This window comes from Dipodomys merriami, unplaced genomic scaffold (assembly GCF_024711535.1).
Source record: "Dipodomys merriami isolate MVZ:Mamm:240054 unplaced genomic scaffold, mDipMer1.0.p SCAF_27, whole genome shotgun sequence".
NCBI lineage: Eukaryota > Metazoa > Chordata > Mammalia > Rodentia > Heteromyidae > Dipodomys > Dipodomys merriami.
In genome coordinates, this window is record NW_027204159.1 from 19,613,000 (window position 1) to 19,636,802 (window position 23,803).

Genomic DNA, 23,803 nt, shown 5'->3' on the forward strand with positions numbered 1-23,803 from the left:
AAGCTAAAAATCCAAATCAGCTTTACTTAATTGAATCTTCAAATCATATATAAAATTCTGGAATAATTAGAAAAACCAACTGTACCACCTCTCCCTTTCTCCTCCTCTCCTCCCTGTATCTCACAACTGCACTCTCTCTTCCTCCCTCCCCTCACTTCTTTTCTCCCCTCCTCTCCTTTCCTTTTCCTCTTTTGTTCTTCTTCTTTCTTCTACATCCATACTAAGAAGATTCTTAAGGCAAACTATAATAAAAAATATCAACCCTGATGACTTTACAATAATATATAATGTATATGTGTGTACATATATGTGAATATTTTATGTAATTACTATATAATTTCCAATGAGTTTTTAAAATTTAGATTTTACTTCTCTTAAAACTAAAACTACCTTCAATTTTATAGTAATTATATGAGATACAGAAAGAAATCTTGTTGTCTTAATTTAATGAAACACCAGAGATCATTAAACCTAAAAGTATTAAATACTAATCATTAAAGAGGTAGATGTAAAGCCAAGTACTCTACTGCTATTTTAGCTACCATGAAGACACAGATTAGGACCATCATTTGAGGCCAGCCTTGGAAAAGTCAGTATGATGCCTCTCCATCTCAATAAATAGAGTGTGGTGGCATGCATCAGTGGTCCCAGTCACATATAAGGTATAAAAGGAACATTGTCGAGGCTAGCCAAAACATGAGATTTCACCTGAAAAATATGTAAAGCCAAAAGAGGGTGGTGTCTAGCAAGTACGAAGCCCTAAGATCAAAATCTCGTAACACACACAAACACACACACACACACACACACACACACACACACACACACACACACACACACACACACACGTACATATTGTACATCTCCATGCAAATTGCCAGTAGGTAGAATCTCATTGTATACCATTGATCTAAACTGAAAATACTGAAATGTTATTCCAATATAGTAAGTGTGAGTTTTGAATTCACTCATCATTGAAGAACTCTGTTGCTGTTGATTGAATTGTGAATTTTATTTATACTGCCTCAGTCAGACACTGTACCATAAATTAATGATACAACAAAATCTTTGAACAGGTTAGAGAGATATGTAGATAGGTAGATTTATAACAATAAACCTTATAAAGTTTAATTTCATGCTATCATAAGAAGTGTAATGACTATGACAACATATTGCAGACAGATTATTTAAGTTCATAACTTTGTTAGTAATAGAACTATGGGAAAGTCAAAGTAACTCTCTTCTTAGAGTTGTTTGAAAAATACATTTTAAACACATATACCATGCTTTCATTATGGGATTTGATACTGGATAATCACTAAATAAAGGATTACTATAAATTTTACTTTAATAATAATAAACAGAAACCCAGGCATTTATGAATAAACTGAAAATCTTTTTTTTTTTTTTTTTTTTTTGTTGGTCATGGGGCTTGAACTCTGGGCCTGGGCGCTGTCCCTCAGCTCTTCAGCTCAAGGCGAGCGCTCTACCACTTGAGCTACAGAGCCACTTCCGGTTTTCTGGTGGTTTATTAGGAGTCTCACGGTCTCTCCTGCCTGGGCTGGCTTTGAACCGCAATCCTCAGATCTCAGCCTCCTGAGTAGCTAGGATTACAGGCCTGAGCCACCAGCGCCCGGCTTAAACTGAAAATCTTACAGAATAAAAAAAAAAATCAAATAAATAATCCTTGTTTCTCCCTATTAGAACACTATTTCTTAAACTAAATGTTTTGCCGTTATCTTTTTTTTTTCTTTTTTTTTTTAAGAATTGGATGTCTATATCATCATGGAACAGAATCAACTCCAAATAAATCAAAGACCTCAAAATAAAAGCAGAAACCCCCACACTCTGGTTTCTCTTGATGGTATAAATCTTTTGCCTTTTAAAAGAAGACACCCTGAAAAAATTACATGAAGGAATAGGAGAAACTCTAAGGCTTCTTAGCAAAGGACAAAATTTTCTTAATAGAGACCCAGAAACACAACAAATCAAAGAAAGGTTGGAAAAATGGAATCACATGAAATTGCAGAGCTTCTCCATGGCAAAGGACATAGCAAGCAAGATCAACAGAAAGCACACAGATTGGGAGAAGATCTTCACTAGCCATACAACAGACAAGGGTCTCATATCTAAAATATACCTGAAACTCAAAAAATTAAATCCCCAACAACAAATCCTCAAAGAAACAACTGCCCAATAAATACGTGGGCTAAAGACTTAAAGAGAAACTTCTCTGAAGAGGAAATAAGAATGGACAATCGAAACATAAAGAAATGCTCAACTTCACTAGCCATAAAAGAAATGCGAATCAAGACAACATTGAGATTCCACCTCACTCCAGTTAGAATGGCTATAATCAAGAAATCTTATAAGATGCTGGAGGGGATGCAGCCAAAAGGGAACCCTACTACATTGTTGGTGGGAATTTAAATTTGTTCAACCACGTTGGAAAGCAGTATGGAGGTTCTTCAAAAGACTCCACATAGAGCGCCCCTATGACCCAGCGATCCCACTTTAGGGCATTTACCCAAACGATCGCAAACAAAGCCATACTAAAGCTACCAGCACATCTATGTTTATTGCAGCATTATTCACCATAGTTAAGATATGGAACCAACCCAGATGCTCCCTCAGTAGATGAATGGGTCAAGAAAATGTGGTATATATACACAATGGAATTCTATGTCTCCATCAGAAAGAATGACATTGCCCCATTTGTTAGGAAATGGAAAGACTTAGAAAAAATTATATTAAGTGAATTAAGCCAGGACCAAAGAAATATAGGTCCCAGGGTTTCCCTTATTTGCAATAACTAGTATATGTCTAGGACATATACTCGTTACCTTACTACCTTACTCATGTAACTGTAACCCCTCTGTACAGTATTTTTACAATAAAAATATATACAGAAAAAATTAATTTATCTAGTATATTGCCTGTATTATTTTTAGACATGAACGTCATTTTGTAAAGGATAAATGTAGTATCATTGTAAATGGTGATCCATTCATTCAATATGTACACTGGATAAACCTAGTTCACTTTGAAGCATATTTTGTACCAAATATCCCAATGTAGTTTGATTAGAACACTTTTCTGTGGAATTTAAGTACCATCTTTTGGTTTGTATCATTCAAGACATTCATTCTGGTTAAAACAGAATTATAGAAACTTTTTAGAGCTTCTGTGTTTATTCATTAACAAAAATAGGTTGTTTTATTTTCATTATGATTTTACAACCCATGAAAGAATACAAACCTGGGCTGGGAAGGTGGCTCAGTGGTAGAGTGCTTGCCTTACATGCCTGAGGCCCTGGGTTCGATTCCTCAGCACCACATAAACAAAACGAAAAAAGTCGGAAGTGGCACTGTGGCTCAAGTGGTAGAGTGCTAGCCTTGAGCTGAAGAGCTGAGGGACAGAGCCCAGGCCCAGAGTTCAGGCCCCACGACCGGACCCCCAAAAAAACTGAATATAAACCTATAATCACCTTCTTGCACATGAGCCCCTGGGTACAACAACCCACTATTAGGCAGAATTTCCATTGGTACAATTTAGAAGCAAAGCAAATGTGATATGAATTAGTCTGGCACAATGCATTATCCACAAGAAATACGAACTATTTTAGTCCATTATTGGTCTTCAGAAAGTTTCCAAAATAATTTTTAACCATTTTGTTATATTTGAGGTATGCATATGTATGTATATGTATACATCTATGGCAACAAAATTAACTGTTTTTCCTCCTTTATTTAGTTAGCCTGTACATTTTCTCATCTGGTAGCACCTGTTCTGTTGTCATTTCTTCTTTGATTTTTACAGTAAGAAATTCAGTGTTTGCAATTTAGCATTGTTTATGTGAAAATAAACTACCAGCATTTCCTGACTAGTTTGTATATATCATTTTTCTCTAATTTTATGTCTGTGTGTTTTTAGGACTATCGTTTACATCAGTATTATTGCAACTGTTTAACACTGTCACCAGCTTCTAATCACATTGTTTGATTTGGCCAAGGAGCAGTAATGTTTAAACACTATTGCTTCAATCAAAGTATAAATGTTCCATTTGCTCAAACCAACATTTATTTGGGGCCATCAAAGAGATGAGCATATGGCAAACACAGAATGATGGCGTGAGTAAAACATAAAATGGAGCAGGAAATTGTGAGGTATTGTTCATTCTCAGTGCTGAAAGATAATGGTTTGCCTCCACTGCTTTACTACTTTTCAACTACAGTGTGGCTCAAGTGGTAGAAAATCAGCCATGAGCAAAGCAGCCAAGTAATCTGGGAGCCAGTGGCTCATGCCTTGTAATCCTAGCTATTCAGGAGGCTGAGTTGATGATAAGAGTTTGAAAGCAGCCTACAGATGAAAAACCATGAAAGTCTGATCTCCAATGAACCACCAAAAAGCCAGAAATTTGGTAGAGCATTAACCTTGAACAAAGTAGCTTAGGGGTGGTGCCCAGATCCTGAGTTCAAGCCCAGGACTGGCACACATAAACATACACATTCATAGATATACACACAATCCCACAGCCAAGTGAGAGCCCTTGAGTTCAAAACCCCATTACCGACATATTTCCCCCAAAAAAATGCTTCATTGATTCCACTTACAAGTAGACAAACTAAAATTAGTGTGTCAACCAATCTCTGCAATTCTATATTCATTGAATTAATGTTCACAATTACTAAGACATACAGCCCATATAATTATCCATCAATGGAAGGGTAGTTTTGGATTCTTTCTTTTTTTTTTTTTTTTTTGGTCGGTCGTGGGGCTTGAACTCTGGGCCTGGGCGCTGTCCCTCAGCTCTTCAGCTCAAGGCGAGCACTCTACCACTTGAGCTACAGCGCCACTTCCGGTTTTCTGGTGGTTTATTGGATATAGGAGTCTCACAGTCTCTCCTGCTCGGGCTGGCTTTGAACCACAATCCTCAGATCTCAGCCTCCTGAGTAGCTAGGATTACAGGCGTGAGCCACCAGCGCCCGGCTTTGGATTCTTTTTTTAAAAAAAGTATGAAGTCATAAAAACATTCCACTGGAAAAGGGCATGTGGAGGTTTACAGGGCATTGGCCACAGAATAAAAGATTTAAGTGGAGCAGAGGCATAAATTCAAAAACTGTATTGCATGATATCGTGACAGCAATGCATTGTGAAAATCATAAAGAGAATAAATTTTAAATATTTTAAAATTGGCAAATATGTGAGTCATTATGTTAGTTGGTTTGATTTTGGTCTGCCATATGTAAATAGACATTTGTATATCATGAATATGTATAATTGTTGTGAATTAAGACAATATAATAATGTAAGAATATGTCACTAAAGAACAAGGAAAAGTGAGACACCATTATAACTCTACAATATGCAAAAGGTTTTGAGGGTAACAGGATTTGAATTTTTGAGCAAGGTGCAGGTGGTTCATGCCTGTCATCCTAGCTACTGAGGCCAAAAATCTGAGGATCATGGTTCAAAGCCAGCTGTCCAGGAAAGCCCAGTAGACTCTTAACTCCAAAAAAAGCTGGAAGTGGAGTCATGGCTCAAGTCGTAGAGCATTAGAGCACTAGCCCCGAGTAAAAGTACTCAGGGACAATGCCCAGGCCCTGAGTTCAAGCCCCATGACCAAAAAAATTAAAAAGGAAAGAAAGAAAGAAAATAAGAAAGATAGAGAGATAGAGAGAGAAAGAAAAAAAGAAAGAAAGAAAGAGAGAGAGAGAAAGAAAAACAAGAAAGAAAGGAAGGAAGGAAGGAATAGAGAAGAGAGAAGAAAAGAAAAGAAAAGAAAAGAAAAGCTAGTGTTAGTATCTGGAATGTATTGGAATAACCCAATCAATTTTCCCAAGATCAAGTGTATTACACCCTGATGTACATGTTTCATTTATGGTAGCAGAAGTTGCTGAAAGGATCTAGTATCTACCCAGGCTACTAAAAAGCATTAGAGAAATATCTGAAGCCCCATCTAATTTGACTTTCTATTTAAATTTGGTTTTATTTTCTTAGCCACTTTCTTGTATCTCGGTAAGTAAGGAAAGCATTTTAATTTAAAATGTAATCATATAATTACTACTCCATTTTTGGAAGATGATGGGAACACATAAGAGTTAACAACACTATATTTTCTTCTACATGAAATAGATTCATGTTTGTCTTTAACCTATTTCTGTAAATGTATACACAAATAAATTCTATTCTAGAAAATTTCAATATAAAAAATGTAATCGTAATACAGGGCTTAGCATAAATTATAATGCCATATTTGTTCTATCTTTAATCAAGTAAAATAATCCTAATATGAGTCAGAAACGGGAGATGATTTCTGATTGCATCTGGACACTGTACCTATCCTATTTTCTTGCTATCTTAAACATTGTTTCTGACATAAACTTTGGTCTTTTCCCTGTATGTCAAGAGAATAAACTAAAACTATTAATAATGACATCTGAAGAGTAAAGCTATGAAACAAACTGTTGCCTATCCTCCAATTTTATTTTTTTCCTCAGACTTCATATAAATACTAAGGATAAATGGTAAATAAACACTATTTAATGCTCTATTTCTGAATAACCTGCAATTACATAGTTACAACTTGGTTATTCCATGTGTTATTTTTTTCCAAAATGTCATTGAGTCTGTGTAGAATTACCAGTTTTCAAAATCAGGCAAATTTCCTCTTATTTCCAAAGTAACTATTGTCTTCCCTTTCTAATTCTACAGCATTCTGTATGTATTACACTGAGTCTACTATTATTATTGTCTCATGTTTCTCTGATTAGAAGTGGAAGGGAGGAGAAGGGTTTAGTATGTACTTATAATCATACCTTCATTTCTCAGGCCTGGTACAGAACAGTTGTTGATTTTACCAAACATATTTTCTTTTGAAAACCAAGTAAGCATAATTCATTACTCTGAAGTGCATTTGCTTATGCCACCTGTGACTTCATCTCAGGGGGAAAAATGAATTTCAGTTATTTCCTCAAGCTTTTTAAACATTGTCTTCTTTATTTAGCCAAGTATATCATCTTTAGGAAAACTTCTCATGCAAACAGATTATTCATACCATTCCATTTTCTTACACAGCCAAACATTTCTAAAGGGAGTAATAAAACCAGTGATTGAAGGAAACTTAGAAATTGTCTGGACACTACTAAATTTAAAAAAATAAAATAAAAACTTAGATAGAGTGCATGGCTTGCTTAAGTTCTTAAAATTAATGTGAATGTTAGTAGTAGCAACTAAGCCTCTCAATTTTAAAGTTAAAATTTCCTTTTACTTTGTCATTCTATGTTGGCTTTTCCTCTGCATTCTACCTCCATCTTAGCCCTTGACAATCCAAACTCAACTCTGTAAAATTGTTTCATTTTGGTGCTTTGCATTGCATATACATTTTTCTAATTTGGGGAGGGGAAGGGAAATAACAAAATGCTGAAATAAGGATACAGTTTGAAACAATGAGATGTACAAGACACTATGTTGAAAATGAACTTCACAACTTGGAGGGTGAGGGATGGCAAGGGAAAAACAAAGGAGGTAACAATGCTGGATAGGAAATGTACTAATTACCTTACTCATGTAACTGTAACCCCTCTGTACAGCATTTTTACAATAAAATACATTAAAAAAGAAAATTTACAAAAAAAGATCATTCACAATTTTGTTTCCTTCATTCTCATTTCTAAGACATTTGAACATTATCTCTTTTTCCTTCTTAAGTTTTCATGGTCCTTGTCCTTGTCTTTCCTAGCAACTATCTGTTTCCTTTCACAGTGAATGTTCCTTATTCCAAAGCTTGTCTTTGGTCAGCAACTGCTCTAGGCATCTGCCACTCAGAGGTTAGATATCCCCTTTGTGATTTCCCAATCCTCTCTATAGTGCATGGGTTCTTTCAAGATCCACTCCTCTTGTTTTGTTCATATATTATATCTTGTAACATTAATCTCAAACTATCACCTCTGCTCAAAGATTCTATCTCCAATTCTGGCTTCATTGCCTTCTAGTTACCCAGTTTAAACAGTACATGTACATAGTCATTTGGATTTTCCAACTTAATATTAATATTCATAAGAAAATAACACACATATATGGAAGACACTTTAAATGCATCATTTCATTTAATTTACACATTGCACTTGAGACACAATTTCTAATTTCACCAGTTATGTAGTTGAAAAGTGAACTACAAAATGATTTATTGTGTCCTTAGATTACGAGTCAATATTTGGGGGCAACAAGATTAAAACTGAAAAGTATCTGGCTTGGTATGAACAAGGACTCATGAGGTTATAGTAAAACCCTAAGCCTGTCATATGATTGCTATTTCAAATAATCCTCATCTTAAAAAAAAATATTCTGCATTTGGATGGCAAACGCAAAACCTCACAGTTGTTTGATACGTAAAGTCTGTTATCAGTAGAAAGCCAGGCCTTTACAAGGCAGAAAACACAACACTGCACTGAAGACCCTGAACTTTATCTTGAGTTGACTATTTCATGTGACTGGACTTCAAAACTATAGCTGCCAATGGCACACTGGCTTTCCAAGTAGCAATTGGTTTGTCTTTCCTTCCTCCCTTCTTTTAGTTCTCTTTTCCTTTTTTTGGTATAACATTTTCCAAGCATATACAAGAATTTTTAAAGAGTGGAACATTTAAAAACTATATTAAAAAAGTTTCTCTAAAGCCAAAATGCAAAATCTTACAGAATACATTATGTATTTCTTTCCACTTTTCAAGCTATCGTGTACATGTACATACAGTCTTATATGTAGGTACGTATGTATCTATGGGGAGTCGTATGTGTATACACATATAAACATGTTTGAATATGATATATTCTATTTTGTTTATCTCAAGAATAACTTATGAGTAGATATGTAAGGTGGGAAAAATGGGAAAGGATGGAAAGGATGACATTGATCAGGATACCTCTACTCAGAACCTGACATGGAATTGTAAATTCTTGTATAATTAATAATAAAATAAAATACTAATGTGATGGCTCAGACCTTTAATAGTAAGCTACTCATGAAGCTAAAACCCAGAGGATCACAGCTCAAAGTTAACCTAGACAGAAAAGTGCACAGGATTCCATCTCTATTTTACAAACAAAATTTCAGGAGGTGTAGCTCAAATGGTAAAAGCACCAGCAATGAGCAAGTGTGCAAGACTTTATTTGAGCACGGGTACCAACCCCAGTAATAAATAAATATATATTTATTTTTAAAAGAACTTGTATTACATTAAAAATAAAATTAACAGTCCTTGTTTTTACTTGTGTTTGTGTCTAGTCTGTTTTCTGAATAGCTTTACAAATCATTCAATAAATGCCTACAAGTATCAATTTACACATTCAAATTCAGGATATAACTATGGACAAGGCTTTAAGGTCCAACACTCCAGAATGAGAAACAAGGTACCATTTATTTACTAATATCAAACACCTAAATTTGTTTGATAACTATTTAGTTTTATATGATCATTTATACCTAGTTTTCTGTGTTCTGTTTTGCAATTATAAAAAAGATTAAAGATAGATTTGAAGTATCCTGACTGACATCTAAAAACCAAGATGGGATTTGAAACTGACTACCTCAGAGAATAAACTCTAGTTTTAGAAGAGCTAGAGGAAGTCCTATGTGCTAAGTAAAAGAGAAATTTAGGAGGGAAGACATTAAAGACTCTGACCGCATCATTTGTCACTCACTGCATGTTATTCTTCTAAGGCAGGATTCTAAGAATGTAGAAGATATATGATAGACAATTTTAAACTTAGCATTATTTAAAGTTTGGGTGATGATTATGAGATGTACAGAATTTTGTGAATAAATTTACCAAAAACATTCTTGAAAGTAAAAATAGACATCCGAAGTAAAACTCTCAAGAACTGCTTAGAGGGTGAAGAGCTATAGATGTCTAACATGAATACAGAAATGCCAGGGACTATGAAGGGACTAGAGAGTGATATGAGAAAAATCTGTCTGATGAGGGGACTTAGGGAAAAAAAACTGAAGAGAATGGCCACATCAGCATTAGGTGGAGAGCATTCTAGGCAGGGAGAGAAGCAACGTTCCTGAGATGGGAACAGAAGTAGCATGTTTGAGAAAGACCAAGCTCCATGCAGCTGTCAGAGTGATACAATGGAGACTGGCTTTAGATAACCCAGGATATTCACAGCAACATCACTGACGATTCATATTTACAATCAAAACTTTATGAAATCTTCCTGTGGTTATTATACCATCTATCTTTTCTTGGAAACTGGTAACAGATTTTACTGCAGGGTTCCTCTTCATGGCTTCTTCAGCTATCTCCTTTCAACATAGTCATGTTTTATCAGCATGATACTTACACTGGAAACAGATTTATCTCTTGCAAATGAAAAACTAAGATTTCTCTTACATAGTTTCATAAACCATTGTCGTTTCTGTAGTATTTTCTTCTGGCATTGAAATGGATATGAATTTTAACAGTTAGAAAAAATGCTCATAAATTCCATTCTGAGTATGATAAATAGCTATTTTGGGAGCCTCCACTTGAAGAAGTAAAACAGGATGGTAAAGGCTTACACAATAACAAATTAGGATTCCATTTTAACACTATGATGTCCAAATTGACCAATAACTTTTATTGTTATTCTTAACTTATTGTTTTTTACTAATTAATTTTTGTTTATAACACAAAGAACTATTAAACTTTATATTCATTCACTTTCTTGTCATCTCATTGCTTATATTAATTTTTGTATTATTAAGAAAGTCTATTGAGCTTATAATGTGAATGCATGCCAACTATACAAAGCATATGCATTTTAAAATCCATACCTTAGTTAATAAACAAGGCCAGCCAAAACCTTTCATGTTCCATTATATCTACCTGATGATGATTTAATATTCATTACATATGTGCCTATTGGACCCCCTAGCATGCAGCAACCAGGACACTGAAAACTCAAGGATGAAAACATCACTCCTGGATCTTACATACTGATGGCACAGAAAAAACAATGCAAATATACCTAAAAATATACTTAAAAAAGAAAAACGTACTTAAGATATTATAAATTGTACAAGGTATCGTTAACGAAACAAATAGGTACTGAAAAATAGAGGAAACTGAGAGCATGGATCAACACAGCTTTTCCAAAGAGATAATATTTGAGATAAGACAGCTAGTAAAATATGCAGCATGTCATATGAAAAAAGGAAAAGTGGAATGGAGGAAAAAGTGATGTCTCCATGGTAGAATGTCACATGAAAAGGCCAAGTATAACTCTGGAAGATATAAAGGGAGGAATTCAGTATACTATTTCATGTTCACAAAAGATTAAACATCTAAATTATTACTTTTACTTGTTTGTACCCAGTGTATATAATATATTACAGTAAAAGATATAACTAAAGAGAAGAAATAAATAATAAGCATTGTAATGATGACACACACCAATACTGAGGCAAGTATAAGAAGAAAGAGAATTGTTCCTGGAGGGTAGATTCAGAGTTGCAGAGTAGGGTCAGAGTACCTCAATTTTTTCTGTGATAATTCTTATAATAAGCAGTGACTTTCAACATTATATAATGTATAAATTTTAGGTCATATCTGTATGTAACTTAGGTTACCCTCTAAAAGAAAAGTTGAGATGGAAAGAGAAATCCTTGTCTGAAGCCTACTTGTAAATAATGGAATTAACAGGCACAAAACCTAGAGCATAAACAGAATCATGCAGTTGTCAGAGCTCAGTCATGCAGGTAACCTCTCAAGATCATCACAAGACACTTAGATTGTATGTAATTATAATTTGAAGCAATTGACAGTGGACAACATAATGTAAAATAAACTCTAAAGAAAATCATTCTTGTTTTTTTTAAAAACAAACTGGAGTATATGATAAGATTTAAATGAGGGAAACCACTTTAAAGGAATTTCCAATGTTCCAGGTGCAAGACTGTGGTAGTTAGTCTAAGGATGTAAAGGCAAAGTCAACACACTTATGATCTGTTTGGATGCTTACTCAAATCAGATAGCAATCACTCACATTGTTAATGCTGTGATATTCAGACATGAGGTCACAGAATGATTAAGGATGACTAGAATTTCTGACCTGTGTACCCAAAAAAGAAAAACAATTGTTAGAAGTTGTGATGTTTAAATTAGAGCTTAAGAATGAAAGGAGCCAGTGGTTCACACTTGTAATCCTAGCTACTCAGGAGATGTAAAGAATCTAAATTCTGGCTGCAGTTTTTCTTAGATTTGATATATCTGAGAGACATTTAAGTAGATAAATCAAGTAGATGATTGGAGTATGGAGATTATTGAAAGGTTTTAAGATAAAGACATATGTGGGTTTCTCTAGAAAGATGAGTTTCCAATCCATAAAAATTAAGTATGGAAATCTAAAATGAGATTGTCAGGGAAAGACATACAGCACTTACAGCAAACCCTGAGCACTGTAATAATCCGAAGAAGAGAGGCAATTCATTGTTGCAACTAACAACAAAGACTGAGAATGAAGAAAGGGGATAGCTAAGAGATAAGTAGGATGTAATTTTTATTCAGAAATCAGAATTAGCTTTGAAAGTAGCTTTGAAAGAAAGACAAGAATAAGCTATCCTTCAGTTAACTCTGGGGAAGCTATCGCCCTGATCTAACTAAAATCACTTAAGTTCAAACTTTTAGTGTTGCTGTGAGATAATGAAACATATGTGCTCAAGCTCATGTTAAATTCAACAGTAAAGAAATATTTCCATGCCTTCATCAATCAGGATTCTGATAAATCATAACAATGTGACTTTCCTTTGATGCAAATGAGAATATTTTACATGTTCCATATTGTTAGCTTGAGAAGAAAGCTTAAATTTATTAACTTTATTCGGCCTACAGTATTTCCTAACAGAAAGAGATCATTTCCAACTTACCATGCACCCTAGCATTTCATGGGTTTGTACATTTTCAGTCATATAGTTAGTGGGTGAAGGGTTAGTTCAGTGATTTGTCAGAGCCATTCACCATGGTGATGAGCACTTGTGGCACTTATCTCATGCAATTCCATCCTAGTTAAGTGGAATTGAACGAGACTACTAAGAAAGCTGCACAGCTGCAGTGAGAGGAAGGGCTCATCACAGCCAGGTCTTACTAGTGACCTCACAATTGGCAGAGAGGTGGCCAACCTCCTACATATCCCTAGAGAGTAGATGCAACTCATTTTTACCATGGAAACAAGATTAATGGAGAAAACCATTACAAGGTCCATAACATTGGTACTCAGAGACATGGAAAATCTGCTACAACTTACTTTGGGATTCAATTAAAGGTCAAATAAATATATAATATATTCAAGAATATTTACTGAGTGCACACTATGAAAGTTAACCAGCTAGTGGTAGGAAATACAGCAGTGTGCAAAACGGACTCTTCAGTAACGTCACAATGATTAATTTCTTGTATAGGTGCAGTCTTCCTCCCCATTAGCAATATACTAGCAAAAAGTGGTGGAGGTAATTGTTTACTTTTGCCCATTAGGGTCCTTGGATAATCCCTCTAGCCCCATTCTGAATGACAGTAACAAATGTCTAATTAATTATAACAGTATTTCTCCCATAAAATTAGCAATAAACCACATACCAATAACATTCTTTCACACATGACTTGTTTGTTAACCACAAGGTCTCGCAAAATAAATACATGACAATTGAGAATTTGAAGAATACACTAGATCTTTTCTCCTCCAAACCATCCCTTATTATCTGCAAAATCTATAATGAATAGCATACTTAATATAATCTCAGGCTGATTTATTAGAGAATGTCTTAGGAGATCATATACCTAAATGACTGAAATAGCATGGCATAAATCCTGAAACCCAAAGCTCTCTGCACATACAAAACCACATCTAAAATATTTTGTCCATGTATCATATTTTTAAGAGTGATGTTTATAAATAAGAGCTAGCAAAATAAGAAATGAAGGGTTCTAAGTCCTATCTGGAAAAGGTACTGTTCATCAAAAACATTGATGAATAGTAAAAATCCTGTTTATGTATCACTCACAGTTGAATTAATCGATCTGAAGTAATCTAGGCCTCTACGTGACAGTAAAAATTCTCATAAGAGGCTCAGAATGCTACTAGTGAATATTTTCTACACTGGGTTCTAATAATGTCTTTGTCTTTTCATGCCTCAAATACATGACATCTATCCTCATGGCTCAGTTACTACACCCATTTCTGCTCTGAAATCGGTTCACTGTCTTTCATCTCTGTCATTTTGCTTGAAGTTTCTCCAGCTTATAAATGTCTTCCTCAGGTATTAGATGCTTGGATTATAAATCTTGATAATATTGAATGATACAATCTTCAACACAGAGATGAATTAAAACTATAAGAAAAGTATCACTACACCTGTTATATTTCAAATACAAAGGTAAACCCCTTAGTACATTTAACATACCCTAAAATGAATGACAGGAAAGTAAAATTGGCTCTTTGGGGCAACACGTATCAGCAGAAGTGAGTCAATGTAGTTTATTGCACTTATGAAAATAGAACAATGAAATGTAAAATTCTTATGGAAGCTTGAAGGAAGACAATGGGAAAGTTATAGAGATTTTGAGATTTATCTGGATGCTCTAAAACTATGTGGAATATCACAATTGATTCTACCTTATACTAATGCATACTAATAAAAAAAGTCATTATATAACCTTCTAAAACCATATGCTAGTGGCTCACATTTATAATCCTAACTACTCAGAAGGCTGAAATATGATTAGAATTGGAAGCCAGCCTGGTGAGAAAGATCTGTGAATCTCTTCAGTTAATTACCAAAAAAAGACAGCAGTGGATCTGTGCTCAAGTGGTAGAGCACTAGCATTGAATAAAAATCTCAGGAACAGCACCCAGGCTCTGAGGTCAAGCATCATCAAGAAAACAGAAACAAACCCTTCTGAAGATTGGACTAGCATAACAAGATGGAAAGTGGTTTCATTTATTATTTTTGAGGAACTACTTTAATCCTTCAGAAATGTACAGGATAATCAGGTATTTAACAGGCATTTAAGAAATAATGTTTATTTATTAAAGACTTTTAAGAATAGAAAAATTTGTTGATTCACTCTAGTCTAGGACAATGTACTTGTTTTTTAAAGCAACTTCTTTCTCTAGTACTCAAACATTAACTGCTGCCCCCACGATAGCACAGATCTTTCTCAATCTTTGGGATATTTTTGTTTGTTTGTTTTGTTGTTGTTGTTGTTGTTTTTGTCAGTTATGTGGCTTGAACTCCAAGTCTTGGTGCTGTCCCTCAGCTCTTCAGCTCAAGACTTGCACTCTACTACTTAAGTCACAGTGCCACTTCTGGTTTTCTGGCAGTTTATAGAGATAAGAGTCTCACAGACTTTTCTTCCAGGGTGGCTTTGAACCCTGATCTTCAGATCTCAGCCTCCTGAGTAGCTAGGATTACAGTAGTGAACCACTGGTGCCCACCTCAAACTTTGTTTTTATTTCCCCTATGTATATTATCATTTCAATGCTATAATAAGCATGTTTGACCCTTTTTAAAAGATCCAGTTAAAGTTAAGAATATAATAATGAATAATTATAATAACTGATACCAAAAGTTATGAATAATATAGGAATAAATAATAATTTGTAACAGAAGTCATGGGTGGTTTGGGCCTAGGTGATATTGTCAACATTAGAATTGGATTTTGATGGTAGAGAAAACAGAACATGTGATGTTTGAAAGTGTAATAGCAAAGACAGAGGTCACAGTATGAGAATTACAGTATTATTTTGGCCTTGTCAAATGGAACAAGAAAGTAGACCATCAAACATAATACCAAAAATAATGTGGAAAAAACAAAAGTGAGTGGTGAATGGGAGATCAATTTAGTATGGACTTTATGCTTGACAAATCTACTGGATTATGTTATGAAAATTACCTACACTGAAACATAAAACTTATAACCTAATTTTACTTTTTTCAAAAACACACTTAGTAAGCTGGAGGAAATATTTGTAGCATGTATTATGAATGTATTAAAAATAAACAAGTATGAAATTGACATGTGGGTGAAGAGGCCCATGATAATCACTGAAGAATTGAGATTAGGATGGAAACAAGAAACAAATGCTATTTCAAGTCATTGAATTGGAAACCATGTAAAATTAACAAATTAGCAAGTAAAGGTTACTGGAATAATGAGTTCTGAAACAATGTTGGTGGCAGAATCATTGGTGTAAATAAGTTGAAGAACAATTTTTACCCGACCTTAAACAAAGATGTAGACATTCAAAAGTTCATCAGCTTCAATGAAAAGAAAGTACTTCTGTAATGCACAAGAGAAAACACAATTAAAGAATGTCTGTGAGGGGCTGGGAAGGTGGCTTAGTGGTAGAGCGCTTGCCTTGTATGCATGAGGCCCTGGGTTCTATTCCACAGCACCACATAAGCAAAAAGAAAAAAGCCAGAAGTAGCGCTGCAGCTCAAGTGGTAGAGCATTAGCCTTGAGCTGAAGAGCTGAGGGACAGCGCCCAGGCCCAGAGTTCAGGCCCCACGACCGGACCCCCCCCAAAAAAAAAGAATGTCTGTGAAAATTATGTCCCATACTGACAAAATAATTGTAAATAAACTATGTGACCTACATTGAGTGAGAATTTAAAAGATGCTTATAAAACACAACATTTTAAAAGATAATTGAATAAGATGTTTTATTCTAAAAGTTCTTCCACTATCCTGGGACGCAATGAAATGTTTTTAAAAATATTTATTGGTTACTTCTTACCTATTGAACATATTTAGTAGTACTGGAAATTGAACAGAGTCTCCTTAACCTCCTATACTTCCACTTCACATAGATTTTTTCAATATTTCATAAATATTTCATATTTATTTAATTTTACCTGATAACTCTTTGATTCCTAGAACCACCTAGATATTAACTTTATCTGCCTGTCATCACATCATTACAAATACAATTATTCCTTTGAACTTAGCACAAGCATCTACAAGATGCCTATTAAGCTTCCAATGTATAATGTCTCCTAATTTCTGTGCCCTACATACTACTTTGAAGATTTTGAAGGCCATATTGGAAATCAAAAGGTTGAGACAAAAATACAAGTAAATTCATCATCTCTGCTGAGTGATCATGTATGCTTACTTTGATCATTTGACCAGGAGTGTCAGTATGTCACTGTCCATACCTGAGTGGGGAAGTGTCAACCCATTTCTAAAGGTCTGTCCCTAGATGATATTTTAGCACTAAAATGTGGATAGGAATTTTGGTAAAAGAATGGTGGTGAGAAAATCTTCATTCAACTACTCCATCCACCAACAGCTCCTTTCTCCCTTGGAATGCAGAGGGGTTTCTCTCAGATCTGTTCACAAATTAACGTTCAAATTATACATGAGTAAACTGTCATTTATTTTATCTTAATTTAGTCTTCACTTCCTTAATTTCAAAAATACTAGCAGATAACATTTTATAAAGGATAGTAGTGTGTTTATTGCTTGACCAAAACAATTTCTATCTGTTTTCATCTCCATTTTATTTAATAAGCAAAATGGTGTCAGGTAATGGTATATGTTTATTATTCAATCATAATATACTGAAACAAAAACAATGGCTGGGAAGGTGGCTAAGTGGTAGAGTACTCACCTTGTCTACATGAGGCCCTGGGTTTGATTCCTCAGCACCACATAAGCAGAAAAAGCCGGAAGTGGCACTGTGGTTCAAGTGGTAGAGTGCTAGCCTTGAGCTGAAGAGCTGAGGGACAGCACCTAAGCCCAGAGTTCAGGCCCCACAACTGGCAAAAAAAAAAAAAAAAAAAAAAAAAAAAAGAAGGAAGAAAGAAAAAGAAAGTAAAGCAAAAGGAAACCTAATATAAGTTTTTCTAAAGTTACCCAAGTTAGTATTTGGGGAGCTTTCATTCAACCAACATTCTGGGCTATCTTAGGTAAGGGAGACAAGAGCACCTCTAATGTAATCAGGCCGACTCTAACATTTCATTTTCAAACACCAACTACTACATTTTTGCTTTAACTCTCAAATTTAGTGATAATGAGCTAATAATAAAATCACTTTTAGCTCCCTGTAAGATATGTTTTTGTGTTTTGTTTGGTTTTGGGTAAATGGCATTTTATTTTGAGCTTCACATTGTAACATGTGACATTACGTTCAATTTTTAGATTAAATTATATATTGTGAATTTCTTACAATTCTATTTGGCCAGAAGAACACTTGAGGATTTAAAAATACAACATTAGAAGACTGTAGTCAATAATTTGTTCCAGCACCTGGGACCCCTGTGATGATAGGCAAGGGATAAACACTATCTACTATCCTAGCAAACAATGTCAAAGTCCTGATTTAAAAAGATGGACATTGGGGCTAGGAACGTGCCTTAATGGTAGAGTGCTTGCCTAGCATGCATGAAGCCCTGGGTTCAATTCCTCAGTACCAACTACACAGAAAAAGCCAAAAGTAGTACTGTGGCTCAAGTGGTAGAGTACTAGCCTGGAGCCAAAAGAAGCTCAGGGACTAACCCCTGTGTGCAGCATCTGTACAATAAAATAAAATTTAAAAAAGAAGCTCAGCATCAGGTTATATGGTCATATGTACATAGCTTTTGATCTCTTCTGCTTGTTCTAGACATATACTAGTTATTTCATATAAGGGAAACCCTGGGACCTATGTTTCTTTGAGTCTGGCTTACTTAACTTATTTTTTCCAAGTCTTTCCACTTCCTAACAAATGGATCTGTGTCATTCTATTTGATGGAGGAATAGAATTCCAGTGTGTGTGTGTGTGTGTGTGTGTGTCACATTTTCTTTTATTTTTTTTGTCACTTGTGGGGGCTGAACTCTGGGCCTGGGTGCTGTCCCTCAGCTCTTCAGCTCAAGGCTAGCGCCCTACCACTTGAGCCACAGTGCCACTTCCGGCTTTTTTCTGCTTATGTGGTGCTGAGGAATTGAACCCAGGGACTCATGCATGCAAGGCAAGCACTCTACCACTGAGCCACCTTCCTAGCCCCATATATCACATTTTCTTGATCCATTCATCTACTGAGGTGCCTCTGGGTTGGTTCCATACCTGAGATGCTAAGCAAAATGAACTCCAAGATAGGGACACAGAGATTTTTATCTTTCTTGTTGTTCTTTTTAATGTACTTATAACATACTATGTGATTTTTTTTGTTTCTTTGTATGTTCTTCTCCCATGGTGTAACCCCTATTGTCACTGTATTTGATTCCAGTGTCCTGTATCTTGTACATAAATTTTTCTAATTTGGGGAGGGGAAGGGAAATAACAAAATGCTGAAATAAGGATACAGGATGAGATGTACAAGACACTATGTTGAAAAGGGACTTTACAACTTTGGCGGGGGAGGAGTTGGGGAGGTGGGAGGAAAGGGATGGTAGGGGAAAAACAAAGGAGGGAATAACAACGCTGGATAACGCTGGATAGGAAATGGACTCATTACCTTGCTCATGTAACTGTAACGCCTCTTTACAATAAAAAAATATATTTAAAAAAAAAGAACCTCAGGGACAGTGCCCAGGCCCTGAATTCAAGCCCCAGTACTGGAAAAAAAAATCTTAAAAAGACAGAAATTTCCTAAATGTTTGTACAACTAAAAACTTGATTCCTAGAAAATATAAAAACAAAAAGTTTAAAGAGAGTGGCAATGATGAAGAGGAACTGTACCACAATCTGACATGTTGAATTGAAATCTCTGCACAACTAAAGGTAATAAAAATAATTGATTAAAAATAAAAATGCAGCTTCCCTGTCTTGCAAGATGCATGGTGAAAAGGCTGAAAAGACAGACACTAAGAAGAAGAAACCTGAAGCAGAGAAGGCCAGTACCAATGGCAAGGCAGAGAAGGCTAATCCCAAGACTAAACAAAAAAACAGGAAAGGAAGGCCCCACTACAGCCCAAACCCAATCCTGGAATAAGGAATTGACAGATACTCTCAATCTGCAATGTATTCCAGAAAAGCCATGTACAAGAGAAAATACTTGGCTGCCAAGTCCGGGTTGAAAAGAAAAAGGAGGTTTGGGCGACTGTCACATAACCAGTTGTTGGTAACAATACTGGTGGAACCCCTGGGTGGTTAGGCTGTTGAGCCAAGTCACAAAGCCCTGTCACAAAGCATCACTCCAGGGACCATCCTCATCATCCTTTCTGAGCGCCACAGAGGCAAGAGATATTTTTGGTTTTCTTGAAGCTGCGTGGCAGTGTCTGTACCTCTGTCCCTCAATCATATTCCTCTGCATAAAACACACCATAAATGTTATTGCCACCTCAACAAAAATTCATATCAGCAAGGTGAAAATACCCGAACACCTCACCGACGATTAGAAGAAGCTGCAGAAGCCCAGATACCAGGAAGATGAAATCTTCAACACAGAAAAAGAGCAACAGGAGGTTACAGAGCAGCACAAGATTGATCAGAAAGGTGTGGACTCACAAATTCTAGCCAAATCAAAGGTATTCCTCAGCTCTAAGGCTGCAAATCATCTCTTTTTGCTCTAACAAATGGAAATTATTGGTCTGGGAATGTGGCTTAGTGGTAAAGAGCTTGCCTAGCATGCATAAAACCCTGGGTTTGATTCTTCAGTACCACATAAACAGAAAAAGCCAGAAGTGATGCTGTAACTCAAAGTAGTAGAGTGCTAGCCTTGAGCAAAAAAGCTTAGGGACAGTGCCCAGGCCGAGTACAAGCGCCAGGACTGACAGAAATAACAAAAATTTTTAAAAAGGAAATTATCCTCACAAAATAATGTTCTAAACTTACCAAGAGTATAATTAAATCATTTATACATTAAAAATAAAATGTAGTAAAATTAATTTATCTTAAAAGGTATGACTGAGTTGTTCATCCATTAAAAATTAAAAACAGAAACCAATGATACCGATTAGAGTATCAAATAACAAAGAGAAGATTGATATCATTGCCTTAAGAAAATTTGTATCCTGAGTTTCAATTTGAGACTTGAAGCTGCCATTGGATTTTGAAAATATGAGCTACTTTATAAGGACTTCACTGAATATTCTAACACATGCTATTAAGATGAGACTATCTTGGGTACCAATAGGATCTTGTAGACTGAAATGCTTTAAATCTGAGACTAACACAATGAAAGGTAAAGAAAATAGAAATTTCCAAATTATTCCTTTCTCATTACCTGCTATTTCCACTTAATTTCCATATAACATTTTCATAGATAATAGTATTTAAGATAAATATCAAATTGTCTATCAATTAAATGTACAGATATCACTTGACTTTGGTGATAATATCCAAATTATTTTCTAGCTTAGACAGTAAAAATTATTAAATACATCCAAAAATACTCAATTGTAGCACTAAAAGATCTTCAAGGTCATGGAAATTTGATAACATTTTAAAACATTTTCTATAACTTCCTTTAATACCACTAATTAGTCCAAAAGCATATCCATACCAAATTTGGTTCAGTTTCCAGTTTCACAATCCAGCCTGGTACTTGGTAGATAAGATGGCATATACTGATAAAAGTTAGGATAAATCAATAGTAAGATGAATATGTAAGATGAAGTAAAACAAATGTCTTTCATATCCATTAAATGAAACTACATGTGTGTGCATACTTAATTCTGGCTTTATTTTTTCTTGTTCAATTCTCTATTTTTTTATTTTTAGATTTTAGGTTTTAGTTTTTTCCTTCTTTTCCTTTCCTTTTCTTTATTCTTCTATTCTTATTGGTTCCTTCCTTTATTTTTCTATTTCTATTTCTTTTAATTTCATTTTAATTTGCTTTCTTTTATTTCTAGTCCTTCTTTCTTTTTTTTTTGTCTTTATTCATTTGTTACCTAATTGTTTTCCAGTTAGTTTAACTGTATTTGTTTCCATTTTGACTCTGTCTATTTGGTTCATCTTCTTAGATTTTCAGATTGGTTTGGTTTATCCTGACCCTAATAACAGATTTGTTCAGTGACAACTACTATACATAATCTCATTTTCTACACCACAATACTTCTTTCCCAATAAAAGTGATGGAGTATTTAGATAAGGGAATACATACCTAAGATTTCTGATCTCTGATTTAATATCTATGCAATGGTAGGATTCTGGGATCATTTGTTACTTTGTACTGTGTACGGTTGTGATTTTCCATTTGCTTTTGTTTCAAAATGGGCAGAACAAACCATAGAATCATGAGAGAAAAAAAATGGCAAGTAAAGGAGCCTCAACTACCACACAAAATAACCAGGCAATGTAGCAGAAACTGAAGGTCCTAGAAGATAGTTCTCGAAATGTTTTAAAAACACTGCTGAAATACATGTTTAATGAAAAGATAGAAAGTCTACACAAGACTATGCATGAGCATGATGAGGCTACCCAAATGAATTTCAAGAGAAGGAAAGGAAGCCCTATGAAAAATAGTCATTCAGCTAAATGATATGAGAGATACAGATAAACAAATGAAGGAAGTAAAGAAGTCCATACAAGGGCTGGGAAGGTAGCTCAGTGGTAGAGCGCTTACCTTGCATGAATGAGGCCCTGGGTTCGATTCCTCAGCACCACATAAGCAAAAGGAAAAAAAAAGCCAGAAGTGGTGCTGTGGCTCAAGTGGTAGGGTGCTAGCCTTGAGCTGAAGAGCTGAGGGACAGCGTCCAGGCCCAGAGTTCAGGTCCCACGACTGGACCCCCCCCCCCAAAAAAAAAGAAGTCCATACAAGAACTAAAACAAAGCTTAAATAAAGAGATAGAAGCCATTAAAAATATAAATTATAGCCAGGCACCAGAGGTTCACACCTGTAATCCTAACTACTCATGAGGCTGAGATGTGAGGATTGTGGTTCAAAGCCAGGCTAGCCAAGGAAAGTCTGTTAGACTCTTATCTCCAAACCAGAAGTAGTGCTGTGGCTCATAGTAGAGTATTTCCCTTGAGCTGAAGAGCTCAGGGACAGCACCCAAGCCCAGAGTACAAGCCTCACAACTGACAAAAAAAAAAATTATCAATTACAAGGCATAGAAATAAATGACAACATGGAAAATCTTCTTTAGCAAGAACAGTGCGGGAGGAATATCAATACCAAACCTTTATTACAAACCTGTAGTAATTAAAACAGCTTGGTACAAGAATAGGCCCAAGGACCAATGGAATAGATATGGCCACCTAATCTTTGATAAGGGAACCAAAAGCCCAGGATGGAAAAAAGACAGCCTCTTCAACAAATGGTGCTGGCAGATATGGCTATACATGTGTAGAAAACAGAAGTTAGATCCTTATATATTACCCTGCAACAGAATCAGCTGCAAGTGGATCAAAGACTTCAAGGCAAAACATATCCTGAAAATATTATAGGAAGGAATAGGGGAAACACTTGGGCACCTTGGTAAGAGCTGTGTCTTAATAAAGACACAGAAACACAAATCAAAGAAAGGTTAGAACATGGGATTGCACTGAACTGCAGAGTTTCTGCATGGCAAAGGACATAGCTAGCAAGATAAACAGAAAGCCCACAGAAGGAGAGATTTTCACTAGCCAAACAACAGATCACGGCCTCATATCTAAAATATACTTAGAACTCAAAAAATTAAGTAACCTCAAAATGAATTCCCATAGAAACGACCACCCCATTAGCAAGTGGGCTAAAGACTTAAAGATAGACTTAGTTGAAGAGGAAAGAATGGCCATGACACATGAAGAAAAAGGTTCATAAAAGAAATGCAAATCAAAACATTGAGATTCCACCTGACCCAAGTTAGAATGGCCATTATGAAGAAAACTAATAACAGATACTGGCAAGGACATGGCTAC

At 35.3% G+C, this 23,803-nt stretch overlaps 1 protein-coding gene and 1 pseudogene across 1 annotated transcript in view; one reads left to right on the forward strand and one right to left on the reverse strand.

Annotated features, from left to right (window-relative positions):
* Window positions 1-23,803, reverse strand: part of Adamts19 (ADAM metallopeptidase with thrombospondin type 1 motif 19) — a 251,702-nt gene that overhangs the window by 215,892 nt on the left and 12,007 nt on the right. The window lies entirely within an intron of this gene.
* On the forward strand, window positions 19,791-20,785 carry LOC138837514 (large ribosomal subunit protein eL6-like; annotated as a pseudogene).